The following is a 12,234-nucleotide window of genomic DNA, read 5'->3' on the forward strand; positions in this document are numbered from 1 at the left end:
AAGGGACAGACTTGTTAAAAAAGAAACAAAACAAATAAGTAGCTGAAAATAATAACACAACCTTCTTCCTCTTTGTCATCAACAGTAATTACAACTTCATCATCTGCAATAACAGCAGAATTAAAACCGGAGTGAGATGGCCATTTGGCTGCTGAATGAACGTTATAAAAGGGAAAATATTGGCTGTAAGTGTGGTTGTGTTGAATCTCACCTTCCTCAACTGTGACAGAAGCCGAGTCAGTCAAATTGCATTCCTCAAGCACGCCTTCCTTGCTGTGCTTAGTGTCTGCATCTGTTCAAAATAGACAACGCAGTGAGAAAGAACGTTCGTATATGCTTAGTTAAGGAGGCTCGATGTAGTTTTTTTTAGCCGAAGGGTGGTTGTTTTGAAAATTAAAATTATCTAGGAAGCCAATGTTCGATTTTTGCCAAAATACACCATAATGATCAAATATGACCAAATTTTAATTTTGTACTCGTCACTTTGTCACAAAGGTTACCATAGCAACCATTGGCGTTTTCTTTTGTTCTCAAACAAGCTTGGTTTTCTCGAAATCTAGACTGACACTTGGTATTCATTTTTTGATATGTTCAAGTACAGTAGATTTACTACCTGTGCTCAAAATTTTAGGAAAATCTGTAAGAGCGTTTTAGAGTAAATCAAGAATGAAGTTTTTGGTATTTTCTTATAATTTCTTACAATCGGCAGTCGATATATTTTAACAAATTAAAGCAAAAAGTCTTTCGCTTTTAGTTAATGGTCTTTGATGGTGTAAGTATTTATATTTCAGTGAGAGAAACTGTGCTCAAATAATACGAAACAATTTTAAGGCGCCTATTTTATATTAAAACGGTGTTTTTCTGAAAAGTTCATTCTTGATTTACTTGAAAACGCTCTTACAGATTTTTCTAAAATTTCGTCAACAGTTAGTCAATCTACTAAACTTTAACATATCAAAAAATAAACACCAAGTGTCAGTCTAGATTTCGGGAAAATCAAGCTTGTTTGAGAACAAAAGAAAACGTCAATCGTTGCTATGGTAACCGCTGTGACTAAGTGACGGGTAAAAAATTAAAATTTGATCACATTTGATCATTATGGTGTATTTTGGCAAAAATCGAACATTAGCTTCTAGGTAATTTTAATTTTCAAAACAACCACCCTTAGTCTAAAAAAACTACATCGAGCCTCCTTAACACAGGAATTTCACTCGAGGTTATAAATACGTTTTTCGGGTGGAATCCTTTCTGAGCATCGGGGATAAAGTCTTTGGCAAAGAAGATATCATATCAGCGTGCATAGAAGTGCACGTCCGATAGCCCGGGGCTAGTGCATTTTGCTGGCGGGCTAGTGGATTTTATCCTTCACTTGCCCATTTTTCGGCTTAAATTTTTGGGAAATTAATCATGCTTTTTTGGGCTAGTGAAAATGACTTTCGGGCTAGAATATCCTGGCTAGAGAATGCCCGAAGGGCAAGCTGGAAAATTTAATTTCTTTGCACCCTGCATATTCTCACGTCCTACCACGACACGCTCATGTAATATGACTGAGACTGGAAGTATACTGTAAAAATGCTAAAGCAGTGGCGAAAACAACAAAAACACCTCACCTTTACGTCCAAGTAGCGTTACATCATCTCCATCCACCAAGACAACCATCTTCTCAGCCCCCTTGCCACGTATCTCAGCCACATTAGACACAGCATCAATCACCTCTGATATGCGATTAAATCCGTAATCTGATGCCTTGCATGGCCGGCCATACATCTGCTGAAAGTTGGGAGCAAAGCGGTTCAGTGAAACACATCCATCAAGATGTTTCAGGAGGTCCCTCGTCTCGATGGCAAAAGACTGTAGTGGTGTCAAAAAGAGCTTGCCCTCTTTGCTGTTCGCCTATTTACGAGAGAAATAAGATGTGCTATATCAAAACTACAGGATTGTACATAAAACAACAACAACGTTTGTCTTTATGTGGACTTATTGAGGCTTTATGCGTCCCATGGGCGTAAAAAGGACAGACGATGATGAAAAACAGGAGTGGAAGCAAAACAAATTTTTTCCTAGTAAATAACAAAGATGGTAAATTACTACACACTTGATGATTTCGACACTGCTGATCTTAGCAGTATGCAGGACGCGTGTCACATATCAACCTACAGTAGTAAATGGCCCACCTCACCACGAGTCTCTCGTAGCTCAGTTGGTTAGAGCGCGCAACCGGTATCTGGTAGGCCATGAGTTCGATTCCCGTCGGGGACTCTTTTCTTTGTCCCACGCTCGTGTCATGTTGAACAATTCTACTACAAATTTTTTCCTCTTTCTTTCAAAATATTCCTAAATCCCTCTTGAGTCTTTTGTGTCGGAACAATGCCTTTAGTTAATCAGAGCGTGCGCTTAATGCAGGGTATTTTCTAAATGGATGTAGCGAACCCCAGCCCATTTAACAGCAACATTAACCAGTACTTGGGGCGCTTTCCATTTGTCAGAATTGGCCGACCTATCCGGTACATTCAAGAAGAAAATTCTGTTTTTAGTCAGATTTATCCTGTCAAATTACTTGATACATAAATATTATACACTGTTGTAGTGGATTTGTATGAAAATCTAATAGAAAAGGCCGATTTCACATTTAAAATCCCTAGACCGGTCGGCCAGTTCTGTCTAATAGAAGGCGCCCTTAGTGTAAAACTCCCCTAAACGTTTGACAATGTCAAATAAAAATTTCGTGGAAGTTTACTGTTTTGAGCTTTATGAACAGTTTACTCAGAAACATAGACATGGGTAGATAGCGGTTCTTTCCCTGTTTTTGACAAAACAATTGAAATGTTCTATTTACCTTCACAACAGGTGATATTGCAGAAAGCAACTCGTCAAGTGAAGCAAAGCCAAAGTTCTGTGCACGGAGCTTGTGGTTGTAGAGTTTCTCATAAGCAGCTACAAACTTGGATACTGGAATACTCTTGTCGGCCTGTTCAGTTAATACATGGATCGCGTGAAGAGAAAACACCTTAACAAGATGGTCATGTTTTAAGCAAATTGCCGCCATGTTGCCGCTTCCCTGGACCTGCAGGAAAACATTGAAATGATTGAGTTTTAACATTCAAGTCTGTGGATGAAATTGTACAAGGTGGTTCTTACTTTTAAATTTGTTAATGGCCCGATTTATACTAGAGACGGATGATACGCCTGGACGAACTTGCATTTTAATTAGGCGAGCATTTTTTAGTTCGTGCGATAATTTGTCTGTGTTGGCAGACGAATTATGAAGATAGTTGGTCTGGACGGATGATCCGTCTGTTTGCCCGTATTTATACACAGACAAATTATCGCACGAACTAAAAAATGCTCGCCTAATTAAAATGCAAGTTCGTCCAGACGGATCATCCGTCTCTAGTATAAATCGGGCCAATGAAACTCTAGTGCATGCCGGGCCATTCAGATGAAAGCTATCGAGCAGTACTCCCATGTGGTACGGTTTATTATGCTGTACACGGTGTTTCTAACTTTTAAATCTGTGACTGAAACCCTAGTGCCTCCATTCAAATGAAAGCTATCGAACAGTACTTCCATGTGGTCTGCTCATTTTACTGTACAAGGTGGTTATAACTTTTACTCCGTTGATGAAATCCTAGTGTGTGATTAGTCAAATTAAAGCTATTGAGCAGTTATTTCATGTACTGTTAATTATGCTGTACAAGGAGGTTCGAACTGTGAAGTCTGTGGATAAAACTGTATAAGAGTAGTCACTATCTATTACGAATTACCGAAATCTTTACAAGGATATTTGTGAACACAATAGCCAAGAACTTTGCCTAACCTCAACAACATCCCCAAGAGCGCGTATTAAGGCGTTCATGCTATTAAAACCCCAATCCTTGGGCTTCAACACGTGACCATACTCCCGTAAGAAGATATCAGCAAAAGCGAACTGCGCCACTCTGCATCCGGGATACTTTAGTAGCAATGCTGTGATCTTGTCAGCAAGTGGTCGTAATGTCGGCGAGGATTTATCTGCAAGCAAGATATCTGCATTTATTAGTTAAGATTATTTTCTATTTTAAGCGGGATTTTTTTCTAATCGTGATGGTTTCAAAATATTTGACATCGGCAAAAGCTAGTGAGAACAGGTTAAAAAATAAAGCGTTAAAGGAAAACACAATTAACATTACTCCTCTAGTGATATTCCTCGTAGTAATGTTAAAGGAACCGAACTCCGAAATTTTCAGTCAATTTACGATGTACAAATTAAATTACTTTCAAATTGAACGAAACCTCAAAACAATAGTTTTCTAAGGTAGAAAAGCACCAAATAAGTAATAATAAACCGAAAATATACAAAGATGGTTACAACTGTGGAAGAGTAAGATGGATTACGAATGGCAAACTAGCCTGCGTAGCTGGTGGGATTTTGCGCCCGAAAAAATGCCAATTTTCCAAGATGCGCCGTCAGTACATACACCTGTAGTTCCCCTAATAAACTTAACAACTGTGTTATGACCAACCTTTTGCTGGCAAAAACGGCCGAAGGAGAATTCTATCACTGCCGGATCCTTTGACCTAAATAAAAAGAAACAAATAATAATAAAAAAAAACTATTCACCGAGTACAAGACTGGGGTCTTACTACTTTAACCAAGAGTGATCGAAATCGAATTTCTTCTAAGAACATCAATACATTGACAAATGGCTGGTTATGACCAGAGGAGTACTCCCATATGAGCTTGTCGTCTCGCTTAGGGGTGTACAGTAAATAAGGGATTTCTGTCTAGTGTGTTCAGGACAGAACACCAATAATTTTAGCCGTTGAGGTCTCGTTTAGGGTTGCACATGAAGAAATAGTCAGTAACAAGAATTTAATGAAGAACTTTGGACCAAAATGGTCACACAACAACAGCTATCAATTTCTGTCATTCCATAGTTAGAATTAAAATTCTCTCAACTTCTTTCTATACGTAAATTATTTTAATTTCTCTTAGAAGAATAAGCTTTGAAATCAAGATTCTTTTCCTGAAACGATCCAATACTTCATTAACATTATCAGTCTATAGCAAACTGTAGAACTTGCTCTCAATCAGAAATGAACACAAGTTGACAAAATAAAGGAATAATTCGGCTTTTTCTTAAAACAAAAACAAATGCTACGATCCCTACAAACAATTGACCTAAACTAACCTTGGCTATTCCCTCCAGACTCCGCAGAAATTCTTCCAGCTTCGCCTGACCTAACGGAAACTTTCGGCCGTGGTGCTTACGGAAAGTGGCAGCGAGGCGGGAAATCAGTAGAAATTTCCCTTCCTGTAATTCCAACAACTCCACTACGTCTTTCCTTAGGGATTGCATAGTGACTCTGGGAGGGAGGGTCAGGTACTTTTCACCGGATATCTCTGTGATCTTAGGACGAAATGAAGCCATTTGAGTCAAGTTTAAGAATAGAACCTTTCTAAGTGTGTGAACATGGCGTAAGATTTTCTTCGCCCTTCATGTTGTGTCTCCTCGCGTCTCCTCGCGCAAGGGATTTTTGTGCTTGCATGCTCTACCAATCTAATACCGGGGAAAAAATAACCTAATAAATATGAGCAGGGTTCGTACTCTTTTAAACTTTTGTAATTCAATGACTTCCCATGACCTTATGCATGACTTTTCAAAGTTTTCCATGACCTAAATTTGACCAGATTTCTAGGAAATTTTCAAAAGTTATCTCGTTTTCGGGTACAAATTTAATCTTTTCTTCACAAAAAATAACCTGCCTAATTTATTTTGTACAATCAATACTATTTTCCATGACTTTCCATGACCCACACTTAAATTCCACGACTTTCCAGGCTTGGAAAACGAAATTCTAAAATTCCATGAATTTCCAGGTTTTCCATGACCCGTCGAACCCTGATGAGGGATCTAACAACCACTTGCAAAAGAGTTGAGCCACTCTCCCAGAAATTGCATTTTTTTGAAATAAAACTCCCCCTATGGAAAAAATAAACAAATGTCATTCAAACCCCCCCCCCCCCCCCTTTCAAAGTTGTTGCTTGTAAGTTAAAATGTAATCATTGATCAAGGGAAGGGGGAGCCACACGTCATCAATGAAAATGACATTCTTAAAGTGTCGCAACCTTTTTTCTCACGATTTAAAGTTTTTTTTAATACAGTGTTACAAAAATATCACGTTTGAGAGGGAAAATACGGAATTCGATGTGAAGTGAGAATTCAGTAATATTTATGAATTGTACTTCGTAGATAGCGGGCAAAAGAAAGAGTCTACTGATGGAATATGACGTCTGAAGTTCAGCTTGAAAGAATTGCAGTCGTGATTTTCAATTTTCATACATAAGTGTGTGAATTTTTCTGCGTGTTACAATGGGCAGAATTGTAATTCGAGCAACTAATTCTATAAAATCAACAAAACAAAAATAACGAAACTCTTTTAAATAACAGTTCATTTACACTGTAGATAGTAAAACACCAAATAACGGTAGGTAAATAAAATAAATCAATAAGGCTGGCCAAAATTGGAGAAGATTTATTTAACGAATAACAAATACTGAAGTTGACGAGTTTATGCAGGTACGCCATCTGTAAAGTAATTATACTAATTTACCTTTAGCGAAGGCAATCCATCTACAAGGTCCTCAAGGCGTCGAGCGCCATAATCTCCAATCTTCAGCAATCGGCCAAAATGCTGATAGTACCGAGCTAGTACTGTGGCTACAGGAAGTCTCTGACCTTCACAACTGGACAGCAGCTCTTTCAGTTCTTTGACAAGGGTCTGCTTTTCAGTACGCTTCTCTGGCTTGGAGCTCTTCTCTGCAGAATGCGAAAGGAAAGGGCATTCATAACAAACTTAGCAAAAACATAGAACAAAATCATTAGACTATCAAGTACATGTAGATCCGGTTTCTGCTACTCTATATCTTTCATGTCTTCTTGAACATTTAAACAATTTTTATTTTGCCTTCGAAATATCAGTCAGCTGAAACAAAATGCAAAGGAAGTGATGAAGTGCACACGAACATGCAAAAGCAATCTAATGGCGCGGCTGCTATTTTTTGTGAAATAACACTGTTTTCTCCGGCAGTGTAATTGGCTAATTTTATGCGAATTTTTTTATTTTTCCCATACACAGTAAATGTCTAATCTTCGTCAGCAACCTTTCATAATGGAGCACATGCGTTTTTGTGCAGTAAAAATAATCCGCCATATTAACAATAGAAAATCGTTTCATATCAAATTCGAAGTGATACCTTTTTCCACTAAACAAATGAACCGCTGATCTCCAGTGCCTTGGATCTAAGATAAATAGATAAATAAACAAATTCTGTTAGTACATAATATAAACACAAATAAAATAAATCACTTTTAAGTGTCACTGCCGTGTCAATAGACCTTTTCCGCTTGGGCGTTTTGTTACCCCATTACGGACCATGTGATGATACTCTTTAGAATTCTTGCTTTCAAATTTTCAAATAGTCGCATGTATATGAATGATTAAATTTCACGTGGTCTGTAATGGGAAAACAAACCGCCCAAGCTAAAAAGGTCTATTCAGTACACTGCCAATAAACAAAAAAATATTGTTAATCAAAAAAAGGTTTAAAATCGCAACTGGTGGAAGACTGCGTTGTGGTTTGCAAAGCCGACGGGAGTTGAATTCGGGATCAAAGAGCACAAATCCATCTAGTGGTAAGGAGGAGAATTGGACCCTTGAACCTAGATTACAAGTCCAGCACCCTATTAAACCACCAGTACAACTGTAGGCCACACTAAGGCCGGGGCCAAACGTCGAACTTCACATGGGTCGAACCTAATGCAAATAAACAAAAACAATAGGTTTTGCTCATTTGCATTAGGTTCGACTCATGTGAAGTTCAATGTTTGGCCCGGGCCTTAGGCATTCGCCTCCTCAATGAATGAACAACAACTGAACAGTTTAGAAACAGAATGAATGTAACCTTGGCAACAGTAGGTACAGCTTCAATCAAATCTGTCAGCTTGGAAAAGCCAAACGTTGCAATCTTGCACTTCTGACCAAAGACCCTCATGTAAGTTGACACGAAGTTTCCCAATGCAATCACTCCATCAGGTTGGCTTTCAAGTAGCATTTTGAGGTTTTTCTCAAAGACTTTGATTTTCAAGGGCTGTGAAAGGATGAGCCATCTCTCTGAGCCTTGAAGTGTTACCTGCATTTTAATTTAAAAATATTACTTTAAAATAAACTTTCAAAACACATAACAAAGTGGTCCATTTTCCAAAACAAATTCTACATGACTGTACATAATACACCTACAACAACAACAACAACAACAACAACAACATTTATTTGAACTGTAAAAATTACATGTAACAACTAAAACAATAAATAAATTAAAAATACATACAGTTGCTGGTTACCCAAAATAACTAAAAAGCTAAACTAGTTGGGTGACCACCATTTATTAATTTAAAGTAAATATAAGGTCAGAAAAGAGGCAATTTACATTTTACATTTTACACACATAATTAAGGCGGTAGATTACAGAACAAATCATTCTTAAACATATATGTACAAAAAAAGATAATAGTAAAAAAAAAAAGAAAAATGGCAGAAATACCAGAATAAAACAATTAGTAGAATAACTTAATAGAATAGTCTACATGTAGATTTATTATAAAAAATAATTAACGCTGCATTCTGTTTGAGGCTTAAGTGACCCAACAGGCTGGCACTTACATTGTACACTGTCTCTCCAGTTTCATTAAGGAGAAGAGACTAGGAGTATTTCAACTCCTTCTTGGATGAGATGCTAGTCCATTGCAGGAGTTACCTGCAAGCATTAATTTGCTGGTACCCATTTATAATTGGGAGGCGAGGTGACCCAATTGTTAGTGCCTTGGGTTCGAGCCTTGGTCGGGGCACAGTGCATTGGGTTCTTGCCTCTCTCCACCCAGGTGTATAAATGGGTACCAGCGAATTTAATGCTGGGGGGTAACCTTGCGATGGACTAGCATCTCATCCAGGGGGGAGTAGAAATACTTCTAGTCGCTTCATGCTACAGATAACTGGGATAAGCTTCATCCTACAGAAACCAGGATAAGCTCTGGCCTAAAGAGCCACTAGGATTGTTTGCAGACTTTACCATTGTTTACCCATTTATAATACACCTGGGAGGAGAAAGAGCCCAGCCAGGGCTTAAACCCATACCACTCAATCCGCAGTCCAGTACACAACCCATGAGACTACTGCAGCTCAGAAACACTCCACCATCTAGTACTTACCTCAGCCACAGCTGGTAAAGCTTCCAGAAGTGTCACAACAGAAGTGAATCCATAGACAACAGGATCAAATGGAGTCTTCTTCCCAAACCACAACTGGTAGTCAGAGATCACTGAGCTGAGAGGAAGCTTGAATTCCTCCTGCATCAGCAGCAACTCATGCAAATCTTTGCTTAGTTCAAGAAGCTTGCCCACATTCCCTCCTGTTTACGAAAGAAACAAAAAGAAAATTTTCTTTCCTCAAAATATCCTAATGGACAGTCATCTACATGTATTTTGACGTGGTTAATAGTTATGATACGACAAGAGAGTACTGTAAATTTCGATAAAGTCCTGGGCTTATTTTTGTTCAATGCCTTTATAATAAACCTACAAACTTGTACATATTTTTGGAACACTCCACCATTTTTGCCAAAAATGCTCAGGTTTATCTTTGGATGGGACCCTAGCATCTGAGAAAAAAATTATGCATAGAAAACTACATACAGTGTAGTAAATCCCTTCAAGCATAATAAAATAAAAAACAAATTAAGCATGTTCTACAGTCATTACATGATTACAAACATGTATCAAAAGTCAGCTTGATATAACTATTGCAAGACTCGGTAGAAACAAGACCACATTGTTCTGGAAGACTGGTTCAAATCAGACACAAAGGCCAAGGTGTTATTTTTCACATCAGCTGATTTTACTTCAGAAAGAATTGTGATGGGAATCTGTAGCAATCTATAGATGCATCTTACACTCAATCACTGCTCCCAAAATTTACTTAAAGAGCAGTGGACAGTTTTGTTTCACAATCACATACCATTTTTGACAGCTTGTTTAGCCCAAGACACCATCAAGGAGTCTGTTATTTTGACATTTGGAACACAACTTAGAACATCAGCAAGGGGGGCTCCTTGTTCGGTTCGGCTCTATCTTCTTGTCAAACTGAAGCCAGTAGGAAGCAGCAAAACTAACCAATGGCAGAGAACCTTCACAGGATTTGAGAAGTGCATGAACATCTTTAGCAAATTGCACAGGTTCTACGGACACCTTTACACTACCGATGGCTCGTGTTACAAGGCTTATTGCCTGATTACCAGGTTTCCCAGTTATCACGACTAGATCGTGGATAAGTCCAATAGAGCTCATATCAAATGCACGAGAACATTTCTCATAGTAATCGCTGAGGAATTTGTTTAGCGGCAAAAAGTGCAGGGGAGCCTCTTTGAGAATGGAGGTGACTTCACAACGTAGAAAGCAGAGTTCCTTCTCTTTGTCTGTAGCAATGTTGACAGTGACATTAGTATTAAATATTTTCTTCTGGTGAACTTTGCAGATTGCCAGTTGTGCATCAGATAGTTTTGGCACTTTAACAAAAGCTCTCAAAGGAATGCCTTCCCCACTGTGAAGAATGACAGACAAAACCTGCAAATAACAACAACACCGACAAAGAAATTATTTTATCAGTGGTCACAAACTGTACACAACCCTTGCATTACCCGGTATATAAAGCACTATGATAACTAGAAGATGTTGCAGTTAAGAAACAGAACAACATTTTCTGTCCTTCTATAAAAAGCATGACTGCATGTTTGGGAGAATGCAAAATACCGGTACTATAATATGGAAACATTATTAAACATTATTCAACAGCATTTTGCATTCTTCTAATCTTTCCCTTGTTTTTTTTTCCCTTTGGTAATTTCTTGACATTCTCTGTCTTTGTTATTCTTTGAACGCACGATTTTCGAGTTAAAACATTAAAAAATATTTGTCTATCTTTGTATCACCGTATAAATTTTGCTGAAAATCTCAGCCTCGTCAGGCATGTTCCGCCATCTTGCCTGATGGGGCTGAGATTTTAAGCGAAATTTATAGCAGTGATACAAGATATACAAATATTTTTTAATATTTTAACTCCACAATCATGCGTTCAAAGAATAGCAAAGACAGAGAATGTCAAGAAATTACCGAAGTTTATCTAATTCTTTTATCGCTTCGACGAAAGAACTTTCTCTTTTTTTTATAATAATGCAAACCTTGAAGAAAATGTTTCAATCTACATGTAATTCTTTTACAATCAAATTGCTGTTGCGAAGAATAGAGAGGAGAAATAACATTCATTTATTGCAACAATCAAAATGTAAATTCTCTTTGCTCTCGTGACCAGATCAATATGAATAAAACATGTCTAGGTTATGCATTAATTTTGTATAGGGTTGCAGAGACATGACTTCTTTTAGTTAAAACAGGATATTAATTTTTACAAAGGGGATGGGGTAAGTAATGTACATAAATCGACTGTACCACCCTCTGAAGAGCGAGATTTGACCTTAGACCCAAGCCTCTTCCGCGGCCGTGTCAGAACACCAAATCACAGGGTGTCGTAGAAAGAAGTGATCTTGGAATCGGAAACATTTGTGCGGGTGCAAGAATCATCAAGCTTATACTATGGGCAAAAAAAATTGGATCGGATGGATTTTCTGGACGCGGCTGCCTTCAAGTTGGAAACCGGTCAAAACCCAAGTGTGAAGCCTTGACCCCGTCTTATGAAAGGAATTATAGTGGTAGCGCAAAAAGCCCAAAACTGCACAAACAGCCAAAAAACAAAACAGACACACGAGCAGTAAGTATATTTTACTCATCTACATAAGAAATGTAGTTATTTCGAAGTATTGTTTTAGCGTTCTAATTCACAATATTTTATTCCCCATACAACGTTTTATAAAGCGCTCAAATTCTCAATCGTTCCCCGTGTAACCTAAAACTGTGCCAGCTTAAAGGTCACGTTCCCACTCACACAATGTACTGTGACGCTAAAAATGAACGAATAAGCAATTTTACATTCTTTTCTTTCCCTAATCGTGAGCCTGGGATGCCTGTGGTATCAAGGGCAAAATTGGAACACAACAGTAAAACCAAAATGTTCAATGGTATACACAAATAAACAGTCAATTGATAGGTTCTTACCTTACAATGTTCCCGAAACACAGATGCAAGC

General features: G+C 38.0%; 1 pseudogene across 1 annotated transcript; it reads right to left on the minus strand.

Moving 5' to 3' along the window:
- Window positions 1–14: 14 nt before the first annotated feature.
- LOC144640641 (meiosis regulator and mRNA stability factor 1-like) lies at window positions 15–12,230 on the minus strand (annotated as a pseudogene). Its single transcript, XR_013568419.1, has 13 exons — window positions 12,204–12,230; window positions 10,054–10,658; window positions 9,249–9,448; window positions 7,946–8,173; window positions 7,238–7,283; window positions 6,595–6,800; window positions 5,172–5,390; window positions 4,503–4,557; window positions 3,818–4,011; window positions 2,837–3,064; window positions 1,611–1,893; window positions 212–292; window positions 15–103 (listed from the first exon to the last, which is right to left on the minus strand). The product of XR_013568419.1 is annotated as a meiosis regulator and mRNA stability factor 1-like (transcript).
- Window positions 12,231–12,234: the final 4 nt, after the last annotated feature.

This window comes from Oculina patagonica, unplaced genomic scaffold (assembly GCF_052425735.1).
Source record: "Oculina patagonica isolate OP01 unplaced genomic scaffold, crgOcupat unplaced399, whole genome shotgun sequence".
Classification (NCBI taxonomy): Eukaryota; Metazoa; Cnidaria; class Anthozoa; order Scleractinia; family Oculinidae; genus Oculina; species Oculina patagonica.